The sequence below is a fragment of the Zea mays genome, chromosome 2 (genome assembly GCF_902167145.1).
Source record: "Zea mays cultivar B73 chromosome 2, Zm-B73-REFERENCE-NAM-5.0, whole genome shotgun sequence".
Lineage (NCBI taxonomy): Eukaryota > Viridiplantae > Streptophyta > Magnoliopsida > Poales > Poaceae > Zea > Zea mays.
This window is the reverse complement of record NC_050097.1, coordinates 121362569-121376662: the sequence shown is the minus strand read 5'-3', so window position 1 is coordinate 121376662 and position 14094 is coordinate 121362569. Positions and strand designations below refer to the sequence as shown.

The 14094-nt window shown below is 41.8% G+C and overlaps 1 pseudogene across 1 annotated transcript; it reads left to right on the top strand.

Annotated features, from left to right (window-relative positions):
* Nucleotides 1-6114: 6114 nt before the first annotated feature.
* Nucleotides 6115-6753, top strand: LOC100276111 (uncharacterized; annotated as a pseudogene). The gene has a single exon (NR_156755.1). The product of NR_156755.1 is annotated as an uncharacterized protein (transcript).
* Nucleotides 6754-14094: the final 7341 nt, after the last annotated feature.

The following is a 14094-nucleotide window of genomic DNA, read 5'->3' as shown; positions in this document are numbered from 1 at the left end:
TCCCGCGTGCTTACCAGGGGGTCCCTGCCGTCACCTTCTCCTCTAGGCGCACGCACCTATCTGGGTCGCCTACGTGTGGAACCCATTTGTCAAGACTCCCCTCTACTTCGTAATAGATGTAGCGAGTTCGCCGCTGGGACTTTGGGGCCAATCCCACAATCCGCGCTTGGACTCCATCCATGGTTGGGTGTAAAATGGTGCCCCGCCTCGCCCTCGTCGTGATCTATGCACCGAACCATCAGGCGTTATGCAGGGAGCGTGGTGCCGAGCAAAGAAAATGGAGAGGGGAGAGAGAAGAGGATGCTGCATCGCTGCGCCGGTTCTGCGACGCGATGCTAGAACGCCTCGTGGTCGGGGTGGCCGACACGGAGAAGTACGATGGGGATGGGGGCCACCAGCACAATGGGGGTCACAAAGGACCAGTTCGGATGCAGGATCCTCTCTGCGGCCGAGTATCTTGTGATTGTGCGAGCTCTGAAACTTAGGTAAGAACTCTTGATTGCTTCCCTGTTTCCTTCACGTAGCTAGTTGTATTTGGTTTGGCTGTGGGAGCACCTGAAGTACCGAGCTTGTGCTCTGGTAATGGCGGCTACGTACTTGGGGGGGTCTCCCTCGCTAGCGTGTTCGACGGACAAGAGGTTGAAGAAGAATCGATGGCTGTTGGATTTCGCATCGGTGGATGAGGCTAGACCTTTAAGCTTATCCCTTGCGGCCTTGTATCTTGGCCTTCGATCGGTATTCAGCCGTCGTGATCGCGTCGCTCATAACCCTTCGGGCGGGGAAATCTAAACCGTGGATTGCCTAATGGGTGACCCAGATCGTATACCGATTCGGGCGAGACTCAATCTAATCCGGGCCACTAGTTTTGGATCGGACGACTGTCATGTGAAGATACCCCTTCGCGGCAACAACTTTTCAAAAGAGTCCCTGTGGGTTTATAAAATAAATCCGCCATCCATAACCGTGGTAAAACCATTGCACTTAAGTCCGAATTCTTCCGAAATAGACCCTAAACCTATATAAAATTGTGGCCGCAGTCCATTGGTCTTGGTTTATTCATACGAAATAATTTAATAATGATTTTCTATATAGAAATAATTCTAGAATCTTGTTTAATTCATATTTAATCCATGTTAACTCCGATTTGATCCGTTCAAGTTGCGTTAGCTTCTTAATAAAATTGTCTACATTATTTGTACCATAAAACATACTTTTATAAATAGATATTTGTTTAGCCTATGAGCAGTAGATTAAACCTTTTAACCAAAGTTAAACGGATTCATGATAGTAATTTAACTAAAATATGAGTTTTAATCAAGTTATAATCTAGATTAAAGTTGAGTTAATTATTTATAGAATATTCTCTCATATGGTGTATACCTATCAATTTATAATATATTTTAATATTTAAATCACATATATCTTCATAAAATCATAACTTTTTAAAAGTAATTCTGAATTCAGTGGTTCTCGAAACTAGGTTTTCACTACAATGCGTAGAATATTATTATGCAGTTTGCTCTCATGTTTGGTGTGATGTTAATTTTGCCTATACTATGCTTCTTTGTATTTCTACGAATAGAGTTAGGTCATGAGAATCTGAAGATCATCCTAGTACTTGGAATCTCGAGTCTCAGGCAAGTTGTGCCCTTGATCACTCCTTTTTACCCAATAATGTTTATATTAATCATTATGATCTGCACAGGTTAATTTGATGGGACCTAATAGGATTCCCTAGCATTGTTTATTCCTCACCTTGCAAGCACATGAATTATTGGGTAGTTTTGCTATTGCTCTACTTGGTTTTGGGAAACTTTCACTATGATCATGTTCCAATTATGTTGTTGTTTAATTATTGTTCCTAATAAGATCATATTGTTAATTGGAACATGGAGAACCACCCGGGAAAACAGTGCTACCACAAGGGTGGTATGGGACGCCCTTGGCTGACTAATTAGGAATGCTAGTGGAGGACTACCTTACCCGAAAGGGGCAAGGGCAGTAGGGGAGTGGTCAGTGTAGGGAGGTCCTTGGGTTGGTTTTGCTGCGATGGCGGTCAAGCGAGGGATCCCTGCATTGGAGCTTCCTAGAAACTGCAGCGGGTTTTCTGAAGCCAGTGGATCTTTGTAAAGGCCTCGTAGTGTCACCCTGCTTCACCTCCTCGGTAGAGGTGTATGGGATTCATGACCCCTTAGAAGATGGGTAACACGACTTGTGGGTAAAGATGTGCAACCTCTGCAGAGTGTAAAACTGGTATATCAGTCATGCTCACGGTCATGAGCAGCTTGGACACTCATATGATTAATTTATGGAACTAAACTTAATTTGTCATATGCATTGCATCGCGGGTGTTGATACCAATTTTGATTTATTACTTATTTGGGTTGGTATCTACTTACACTTAGTAACTGCTAATAAAATTTTGACCAACTTTAAAAGCAATGCTCATCTTTAACCATCCTCTTGGGTAAGCCTTACACTTCACATGAGCTCCCACCTTTGGTGAGTTCATGCACATTATTCCCCACAACTTGTTGAGCGATGAACGTATGTGAGCTCACCCTTGCTGTCTCACACCCTCCACAGGCCAAGAACATGTACCGCAGGATGAGGCGCATGGAGGATGTTGTGATGAGTTCGTGAGAGGTCTAGGCCGTCGTCTCCCAGTCAACTTTGGGTTGCTGGATCGTTGTCTCCATATGATGTAATTATTTATTTATTTTGTACAGAACTCCTATTATATAGTAAAGATGTGACATTTGTTTCTGTACCATGAGTCATCATTTGTGTAAGACTTGGTCCTAGCACACTTGGTGATTATCTCGCGCCCGAGTCTTGGTAGCCTTGAAACCCGGGTGTGACAATGGACGCTGGAGATTAGATCTCCCATTGCCACTTCAGGATTGTGATCTGGGTCGTCCATCCGGAGTCCAATGGAGGTGATCAGATCGCACATATTTGAAATCTATGCCGTAGATCTTTGATCTGATGGCCCAGATCACAACGTAACCCTTCAGCCGGCGCGTTTTGCAAAAGAGCCCTTATGCTTCTATGCAATCAACCCGCCGTCTGTGGTTAGTCAAAAGAAATCTCAGATTGGTCCTTATTTTCTCTAAACAAGCCCCTGCACTTGATAGAAATAGCGACCACTGTCCATAATAAATTATGTTTTCTTTTATAGAATCCAGAAGTGATTTTTAGAATGAAAATTAGTGCAATAAAATTAGAAAACCCATAATTAAATCATTTTAACTCCAATTTGACCCGTTCAAGTTGCGATAGCTTCATAATAATATTATCTACGTAAAAATAACATTATTCATAGCCTATCAAGTACTTACTTAGATATTTACTTAACTTATGTTTATTAGACTAACTCTTCTAATCTAGGTTAATATGTCAATAATCATAATTTTACTAAGATGTTATCTCTAATCAAGTTATAACTTAGACTAATATTGATTTGGCTATTTCTTTGTAATATTTTCTCACCTGATTTATATTAATCAACATAGAATATATATTTTCACTATTTAATCACCTAAAACTTCAGAAAATCATACCTTTATGACTATAACTCTGATTTTAGTGGTTCTCTAACTTGTGGTCTCGTAGCATCGCGTAGAGTATTCTTACGTTGTTTGATGTTATGTTTGGTGTGATGTTAATTTCTCCTATGCAATGTCTGTATGTTTTGACACGAGTAGCAGTGAGGTCACGAGAAACTTGAAGACCAAGTTGGTAAAGTACCTGTGAATCTCAAGTCTAAGGCAAGTTGTGCCCTTGGTCACTCTTCTCAACCTAATAATGTTCTCTGGTAGTCACTGTGACATGCTCAGGTTAATTTGATGGGACCCAATAGGTTTCCCTAGTTTTGTTTACCCCACACCTTGCAAACAAAAGAACTATGGGTAGATTTGCTATTGCTCTACCTGGTTTTGGGAAATTAATGTTATATTATGATCATGTTCCAATTATGTTGGTGTTTTAATTATTGTTCATGATAAGATCATCATGTTAATTGGAACATGGAGAACCACCCAGAAAAACAGTGCTACCACAAGGGTGGAATGAGACGCCCTTGACTGACTAATTAGGAAAGCTAGTGGAGGACTACCTTACCCGAAAAGGGCAAGGGTGGTAGAGGAGCTGCGTATAGGGAGCTTCTCGGGTCGATCATGCTGCGATGGCTTTTTGGACGAGGGATTGCTATATTGCCCTTCTTAGAAACCATAGCGGTTTTTCTGAAGCTAGTGGAACTTTGTAAAGGCCTCGTAGTGCATCCCTAGCCATTCACCTCAGAAGTGTCTAAGGGCCTTGAAAACCGTGGCTAGACGGGATACACGACTTGTGGGTAAAGGGCACAACCTCTGCAGAGTGTAAAACTGGTATATCAGTCATGCTCACGGTCATGAACGGCTCGAACACTCACATGATTAAATTATGGAATTAAACTTAATATGTCATTTGCATTGCATTGTGGTTGTTGTTATTAATTATGATCTCTTATTTATTTGGGTTGGTATCTACTTATACTTAGTAATTGCTAATAAAATTTTGACCAGCACTAAAAGCAATGCTTAGCTTTAACCATCTCCTTTGGTAAGCCTTACACTTCACATGAGCTCCCACCTTTGGTGAGTTCATACACATTATTCCCCACAACTTGTTGAGCAATGAACGTATGTGAGCTCACCCTTGCTGTACTCACATCCCCTCAGGTCAAGAACAGGTACCACAGGATGAGGCGCGTGAAGGATGCTGTGATGAGTTCGTGAGTCTAGGCCGTTGTCTCCTAGTCAACTTTGGTTGCTGGATCGTTGTCTGCGTATGATGTAATTATTTAATTTATTTGTAGAGAACTACGCTATATATTAAAGATGTGACATTCGTTTCTGTACCATGAGTCATCATATGTGTGAGACTTGATCCTAGCACACGTTTGAGACACACGCCTGGGTTTTGGAGCCCCTAAAATCCAGGTGTGACACTTTGGTTCCTGAGCCGACCCTCACTCTCTTATAAGAGCATCTCCAATAGATCCTAAAATTATATCTCCCAAAACAAGACAATTGGGATCTCCTCAAAAGTTTTAAATCCAAAAAAGCCAATGTTCCAACAGCTCCCTATAATTTTTCTAAAACCTTTTGAAATCTGTTGTTCAACTGTTTGCTAGAAAGTAGCAATCACAAAAGTTTTTAGGATCTGGTTCCCGCGAAGCAAAACAACACCAAAGCTCTAGTCATAACCAGGAGATTCCCACACGTGTGAAAATATAGATAACCAGAAGATTTTCATACAACATAGTGCCGATGGGAATGATTGCATGGTGTACGACACAAGCACGTTGGTGTGCATCTACAAAGGCGCGAAGCAAACTTTTGCGTGGGAACGAAGAATACCTGATAGATTGGGAGCTTGTGCGCGTGCAGAGGTTTGCGCAGCGAATGGATCCATCTTTGCCTGTGAGAAAATAGGGCGCACATTTTGGTGACTATTGGATGTTTGTTTTTCTTCTTTTCCCTAAAATATGTATTGGGACCATAGTTTTTGGAGTTATCTAATCCGCTCCACATCCCCTCAACCTCAATCCACCCTTACTGAATAACCCTCGCGAGAGACAGGCTCGGACCATGCAACACCCTTTTCTTTGGTTGTCATCATAAATTAATTAATATATGTTAGATGGAGATGTTGATTGGTTGCTGAATTAGGATGTGTAGATATGATGATAATAAAAAATTATAACTTTTTAAAATTTATATAAAAAATACTTATAAAAAATTACATTTGTTTGTCAAAACAAAATCTCAGAACAGTAAAAAACGAAAGGTGAACCCTATCGAGAAGACATTAGTTTAGCCAGGCTCAGCCCGAAAATGAACCAAAATTAGGCGGGCCCTTAGTGACTGCTGCATGTCTGCATCCGTGACCTCATCAGAGTTGTGCGACCACACGACACATGGAGCTACAAGCCACCAAACGCTTGGCACGCCAGATTGCCTGGGGCTGCTAGAGGAAAGGAACACGAACACGACACCCGCCCTAAAAATAGCCTAGATGCTCCCGTCTCTCGTAGTATATAAAGAACGCGCCCTGCCCTGTACTGTCATCACAACAAAAGGCGCAAGCACCGCACGGAGAGCAAGCAAGAAAGCAACCACCGCACTGCCACTACCTAACAATGGCCCGCGCCTACGTGTTTCTCGTCGTGCTCCTCCTGGCCGCTGTCATCGTGGCACCGTTCGCGGGAGCGACGCGTGTCGACGTCGTTGAGGGCAGGTCCATGGCGTCCGCCGACGCGCCGGAGGCCGCCGCACCATCACCCGGGCCTGACTCCGCCTCGTCACCGGACTCCTCGTCGGATGCGCCCTCCAGCAGCAGCTCCTCGGACTAGATAGCTAGCCGCTCGACGCACGATCTCGCTCTCCATCTACACGGCGATCGAGTTCTAGCTTTGTCGGCATGCAATGCAAAATTCCGATTCTTCGGGAATAATCAAGCACCAAAGGAATGTGCTTGCATCACTCACTACTAGTACCTTGTTTTTATATATGTTTCCTCTCCTGACGCTCTCCGATTTTAATCTTCATGTATGCAACATATGTGATGAATGGAAAAATCGATTTGTATTTGTTAGTCAGTCAGTCTGTATAACAACGCCGTCGGGTTTCTGAAACCAAGCAATGTATATAAATGCAACAGGAATTACATTCTGTAATTAAACAACCTGTTAAAAGAGGACTTGATGGCTCTCTATGATGATTTTCATGAAGATAAACTTCCACTTTTTAGTCTAAATTTTGGGGTAATTACTCTTCTACCCAAAACTAAAGAGGCAATAAAACTCCAACAATATAGGCCAATATGTCTGTTAAATGTTAGTTTTAAAATTTTTACTAAAGTTGACACCAATAGAATAAATAAGGTTGCAGAAACAGTTGTGAGACCCTCACAGACCACCTTCATGCCTGGAAGGAATATAATGGAAGGAGTGGTTATATTACACAAGACCATTCATGAATTACATACAAAAAACTTAATGGGGTAATTTTCAAAATTGATTTTGAAAAGGCCTATGACAAAGTTAAGTGGCCATACCTTCAACAAACCTTGAGAATGAAAGGGTTCTCACCAAAATGGTGCAAATGGGTAGAGAACTTCATTATAGGAGGTTGTGTTGCAATCGAAGTCAATGATGACATCGCCCATTATTTCCAGACAAAGAAAAGGTTGCGTCAAGGAGACCCTATTGAGTGCACCTAAAGAGGGGATGAATAGGTGATCCTGTAAAAAATAGCTCGACAAAACAAACTGGGAATAATATTGGATTAGTGAAAGCAAGAGCCAAGTTCGAATGAGAATTATGAAGCGTAGTAAACTTCTTCACTTAATTGCTCTTTACTAAGTGAGTATTAAACTTAGAGAAATAATGTAAGTGAAGTGAATAGAGAGAAAATCGCAGTAGGATAAAGACATGTGACACTCGATTTTTATCCCGTGGTTTGGTCAAGTAGAATACTTGCCTACTCCACGTTGTGGCATCCCAACGGACGAGGGTTACACTCAACCCCTTTCAAGCGATCCAAAGATCAACTTGAATACCATGGTTCTCTTTATCTCAACAATATCCCGTTGTGAGGAATCTCCACAATTTGGAGTCTCTCACTCCTTACACAAATGATCTCAAATGAACACAAGAGTAAGGGGAATATAAACATACACAAGAGCGAGAGTTGCAGCAATAACACACACACAAGACAAGAAACGAGCACACAAAACAACACAGAAGAGTTACAGCTCAAAGAAGTGCTCCAATCTCTATCATAATGAAACAATTGCGTGCTTGCGGTGTCTCAACGTTGTAGGATGTTCAATGAGTGATTGGTGTGGAGCTCCATGCGCCAAAGGGTCCCTTTTATAGCCCCAAGGGGCCTAGGAGCCGTTGGAGCTCCATTTGGAAGGCCTTGGTTGCCTTATGTCCACGGGTGCACCGGACTATCCGGTGCACACCGGACAGTGAATAGTGCACAGGCGCAGAATCCCCTGATTGGCTACTTTTCTATTCTAGGGGCACTGGACCGTCCGGTGGGGGCACCGGATCGTCCGATGCGAGGCACCGGACTGTCCGGTGCGCCACTTGACCGTTGCTTCTTGCTGACGTGGCAGCTAGCCATTGCGTGGCTGGCACACCAGACGGTGTGGCGCCTCACGCGGACCGTCCGGTGAATTATAGCCAACGCAGGCTAAAAATCCCGAGAGCGGAGAGTTGGTTGGACCGTGCACCGGACTGTCCGGTGCACACCGGACCGTCCGGTGCTCTCCAGTCCAGCGATTACTCTTTTTCTTCCTTTGTTTTCTTTTGCTCCTTTGGGACTTGACTTTATAAAGTCCCTGGCACTTAGACAAATCTGATTAGCACACAAAACAATTTACTAAGTGTCTAGAGCTTACCTTTTTCACTTGGTCCATCTAGATTTTCTTTTTGTCCTTTTCGGAGTTCAATTTGCTTCATATACCTTTGCTTATACACCTTGTTAGTTCAAACATAATGTGTTGTGCATCTAATCACCAAAACAATATAGAAATGGCCCAAAGGCACATTTCCCTTTCAGTCTCCCCCTTTTTGGTGATTTATGCCAACATATCAAAAAGCAACTCATTTTGAACTAACGTATTCATAGGATTTGGCATATTTGGCATATTTGAGATAAAAAGAGCAAATTGATGTCAAATTGAAGACCAATAAATTACCATAGGATTTCGCATATTTGGATAATTTTTGCCACCACTTGGTTTGTTTCCGCAAAACAAATTCATTTTCCTATTTCTATGTCAAAAACACTTGTTTTGGCAGATCAAAATATCTTTCATGGCTAGTTTTGATCAAACACCAAAAACTCCCCCTTTCCCATAATCAAATTTCTCCCCCATAAGAGAGCAGTTTTTGCAATAAAGTATTCTTACACTAAAACTTTTGAAAAATTCACAAGTGGTAGCTGATCCAGTTGCTTTGGCCTTAATTTCTCCCCCTTTGGCATCAAGCACCAAAACAGAAGAACTATTTAGCCTTTTAACCCCATTGCCTCACAAAAAGGAAGTAAAACCAAGGGAAATGAGAAACAAATATAGTGACTTGGAACAAGATACATTGATACTGGAATACAGTGGAAGCCTCTTCTTTGTCCATGGCCACCTTTTCCCTTTCAATCCATCTTTGAGACTATATCAAAAACACTCAAGCAAACACATTAGTCTCAAAAGGTCAAGTTGTAGTACATCCTCCCCCTAAGCATGTGCATCATTTGCATACGGACTTGTGAGGTCCGAGGATGACTTGTACAACTTGAGCACCAAAAATAAGTGAAGACAGAAATGCTTAAAGGAACATGATCAAAGGCATAAAACACATGTATGTTGTAGATCAATCCAAGTTCCGTGAATCTAAGACATTTAGCTCACTACACAACCTGCAAAACCTTTTCTCATCTAAAGGCTTGGTGAAGATATCGGCTAGCTAGTTGTCGGTGATGATACGACAAACATCAATATCTCCCCTTTGCTGGTGGTCTCTCAAAAAGTGATGTCGGATGTCTATGTGCTTAGTGCGGCTGTGTTCAATAGGATAATTGTTGGAGACTCGTTCTCAAATGCTATGAATTAAGAACAAGGCAACATAAAATGTTAAATGTTAATACCCTTCGTCCGCTGAAGCATTATTCCCTTAAGGATTTAATGAACTTCGGACGAAGGTTAAGGACGATACAATTACGAAGGTTAAATCTTTGTAATTGAACTCTAATAAATTATATGAAATAATGCGAGATATGAAGCATCAAAGACAAATAAATTACAATATCACTTTCATATTATATCAATTTAATGTACTCAAATATTAGATACATTTATACCTCTGCCTTGGCAAAGAATAATTCCCGAGTGATGCGATTGCAAATACAGGAATGCGTGAACAGTAAAGGAATACCGTTCACTATTTATAGGCACAAGACACAGCCTGTGAGGAATTACAATCATGCCCCTCATAAAAGTTTACAACAACGACTCAAACACTTATGGACTAAAAGGTCATTCTACTTTTAAGTCGGTTTGCAATTCCGAAGCTTCATAAACAGCAACCTTCGGTCATCACGTGCAGACAGCTTCAGCCGAAGCTGTTTCCTCCTGCAGGACCTTCGGCGACGAAGCATGGTCCCAACAATAATCCTACAAGAGGATTGCACTCTCATTATCACATAGGAGTGGGACTTTGCTTAGAATGTAGCCAAAGTCCCGGAGGGTTTGCCTCATCCACAGCAGTTGCACGCAACACTAGCCTGCGACAACGTACTCGGCCTCAACGATGGATAGGGCAACATATGTTTGTTTCTTAGAGCTCCAAGACACCAGGGATCTTCCCAGAAACTAACTATCCGATTAAGTCAAAGGTAGACCCCTTTGGATACCAGATCCCGAAGCAAGCCATATGAACTAAATATCTAAGAATTCGCTTCACGGCCACAAGATGACATTCCTTGGGGTCGGATTGAAATCTAGCACACATGCATACGCTAAGCATTATATCCTGTCTACTAGCACAAATATAAAGTAAAGAACCTATCATAGACCGGTATGCCTTTTGATCAACGGACTTACCTCCCTTGTTGAGGTCCAAGTGTCCCTCGGTTCCCATTGGCGTCTTAGTGGGCTTTGCGTCCTTCATACCAAACCTTTTGAGTAAGTCTTGGGTATACTTTGTTTGGGAGATGAAGGTTCCTTCCTTGATTTTCTTCACTTGAAATCCAAAGAAGTAGTTCAATTCGCCCATCATTGACATCTTGAATTTCTGCATCATTACCCTGCTAAACTCTCCACAAGACTTTTGATTAGTAGAACCAAATATTATGTCATCGACATATATTTGGCACACAAACAAATCACCATTACAAGTCTTAGTAAAAAGAGTAGGATCCACTTTCCCGACCTTGAAAGCATTAGAAATGAGAAAGTCTCTAAGACATTCATACCATGCTCTTGTAGCTTGCTTAAGTCCATAGAGCGCATTAGAGAGGTTGTAAACGTGGTCGTGATACATGTCATCCTCGAAGCTAGGGGGTTGCTCCACGTACACCTCCTCCTTGATTGGTTCATTGAGGAAGGCATTCTGCACGTCCATTTGAAATAACTTAAAAGAGTGGTGAGCAGCATAGGCCAATAATATGCGATTTGACTCGAGCCTAGCTACAGGAGCAAAAGTATCCCCAAAGTCCAAACTTGCGACTTGGGCATAACCTTTTGCCACAAGTTGAGCCTTGTTTCTTGTCACCACCCCGTGCTCATCTTGCTTGTTGCAGAACACCCACTTGGTTCTCAAAACATTTTGCTTAGGACGAGGCACCAGACTCCACACTTCATTTCTTTTGAAGTTGTTGAGTTCTTCCGGCATAGCTAACACCCAATCCAGATCCTGCATGGCTTGTTCTACCCTGAAAGGCTCAATAGAAGAAACAAAAGAGTAATGTTCACAAAAATTAGCTAAATGTGAATGAGTGATTACTCTCTTGCTAATGTCACTTAGAATCTGATCTACTGGATGATTCATTTGGATGATGGCCCAGACTTGAGTTAGAGGTGCCTGTGGTACTTCTTCCACATTATCCTTTTCTTCATGTGCTCCCCTTGATTCATGCTTGCATCTTGCGATACCTTTTCCTCATTTTGAGTTCAGGGTTGCATCCATGTTGAGGAAGATGGTTGATCCTATTCTTGTTGTTCCTGAGGCCGCACATCACCTATTGCCATAGTTCTCATTGCGGCCGTTGGAACTTCATCTTCATCTATATCATCAAGATCAACTTGCCCTCTTAGAGTTCCATTAGTCTCACAAATACAACGTCACTAGTGACTTCAACCAAACCCGAAGATTTATTGAAGACCCTATATGCCTTTGTATTTGAATCATAACCTAGTAAAAACCCTTCTACAAGTTTGGGAGAAAACTTTGAATGTCTACCTCTTTTAACTAAGATGTAGCATTTGCTTCCAAAGACACGAAAATATGACACATTGGGTTTGTTACCGGTTAGAAGCTCGTAAGATGTTTTTTTGAGGAGGCGATGAAGATAGAGCCGGTTTATAGCATGGCAAGCTGTATTTACAGCTTCCGACCAAAACAGCTCAGGCGTCTTGTACTCTCCAAGCATTGTCCTCGCCATGTCGATGACCGTCCTATTCTTCATTTCTACTACACCATTTTGTTGTGGCGTGTAGGGAGCGGAGAACTCATGCTTGATGCCTTCCTATTCAAGATACTCTTTCACTTGAAGATTCTTGAATTCAGATCCATTGTCGCTACTGATCTTCTTCACCTTGAGCTCAAACTCATTTTGGGCTCTCCTTAGGAAGCACTTTAGTGTACTTTGGGTTTATGATTTATCCTGCAAAAATAATACCCAAGTGAAGCGAGAAAAATCATCAATAATTATAAGACCATACTTCCCCCGATGCTAAGATAAGCAACGGGCCCGAAGAGATCCATATGGAGGAGTTCCAGTGGTCTTGACATTGTCATCACGTTCTTGCTTGGATGAATAGTTCCCACCTGCTTCCCTGCCTGGCATGCTGCACAAGGTCTATCGTTCTCAAAACAGACATTGGTTAGTACTAACACATGTTCTCCCTTTAGAAGCTTATGAATATTCTTCATTCCAACATGTGCTAGACGGCGGTGCCAGAGCCAGCCCATATTAGTCTTTGTGATTAAACATGCATCTAGATCTGCATTGTCTTTAGTGAAATCAACTAAATAAAACTTGTCGTCTAATACACCTTTAAAAGCTAATGAACCATCACTTCTTCTAAAGACAAACACATCAATATTGTTCAACAAACAATTATAGCCCATATGACATAATTGACTTATAAAAAGCAAATTATAACCAAGCGATTCTACTAAGAATACACTGAAAATTGAATGCTCGGTAGTGATGGCTATTTTACCCAACCCTTTGACCTTTCCATGATTCCTATTGGGACCATGCTTCGTCGCCGAAGGTCCTACAGGAAGAAACACCTTCGGCAAAACCTGGTTATACGTAATACCGAAGCTACCGCTCATGAAGCTTCGATATTATAGCATATCCGAAGGTGAAGGGTCGAACCGACTTAAAGATGGAATGACTTTTTAGTCCATAAGGGTCTGAGTCATAATTGTAATCTTTTGTAAGGGGTATGATTGTAATTTCTTACAGGCTGTGTCCTATGCCTATAAATAGTGAACAATACTCCTCTACTGTTCACGCAATCCTGTAACTGCTAACGCATTACTCTGGAATTATTGTTCTTTGTCAAGGCAAAGGTATAAATGTAACCAAGCATCATGTTTTAATATCTCAATTTGTATTATAAAATGAGTAAATGATGTTATTCATTCTTAATATTCTTTAATGTTTTATACTTTATATTTTATTTCGCATTATTTTACTTCTAATTACGAAGGTAGGACCTTCGTAATTTATCATCCATGACCTTCGTCTGAAGCTCATTAAATCCTCAGGGAAATAATGCTTCAGCGGACGAAGGGCATTGACATTTAACATTTTATGTTGCCTTGTTCTTAATTCATAGCATTTGAGAACAAGTCCCCAACATTGGCGCCCACCTCCGGTGAACTCACTTCCACTTTCTTGAGACAATGGCTTCGTTAAAGAACCAAGCTGGAACTGCTTCGGCTCCGAAGCTGATTCTCCCGATAACAGGCGGTTCATGCTCAGAGCCGGTTAACAAGAAACAGAAGAAGGAGGCACAGAGAAGAGTACAACATATAGGGGTACAAGGACCCTTCATCAAGTCAAGATGGTCTCACATTCCAATTACCTTCTCTCAAGAGGATCTTCAGCTCAAGGATTACCCACACAATGATGCTATGGTTATCTCTTGTGTGATCAAAGGATTTCTGGTCCACAATGTTTTGGTCGATACAGGCAGTGCAACGGATATTATATTTGCTAAGGCCTTCAGACAAATGCAAGAGCCCGAAGACAAGATTCATGATGCTACGCACCCTCTTTGTGGCTTCGGAGGAAGGCCGATTGTAGC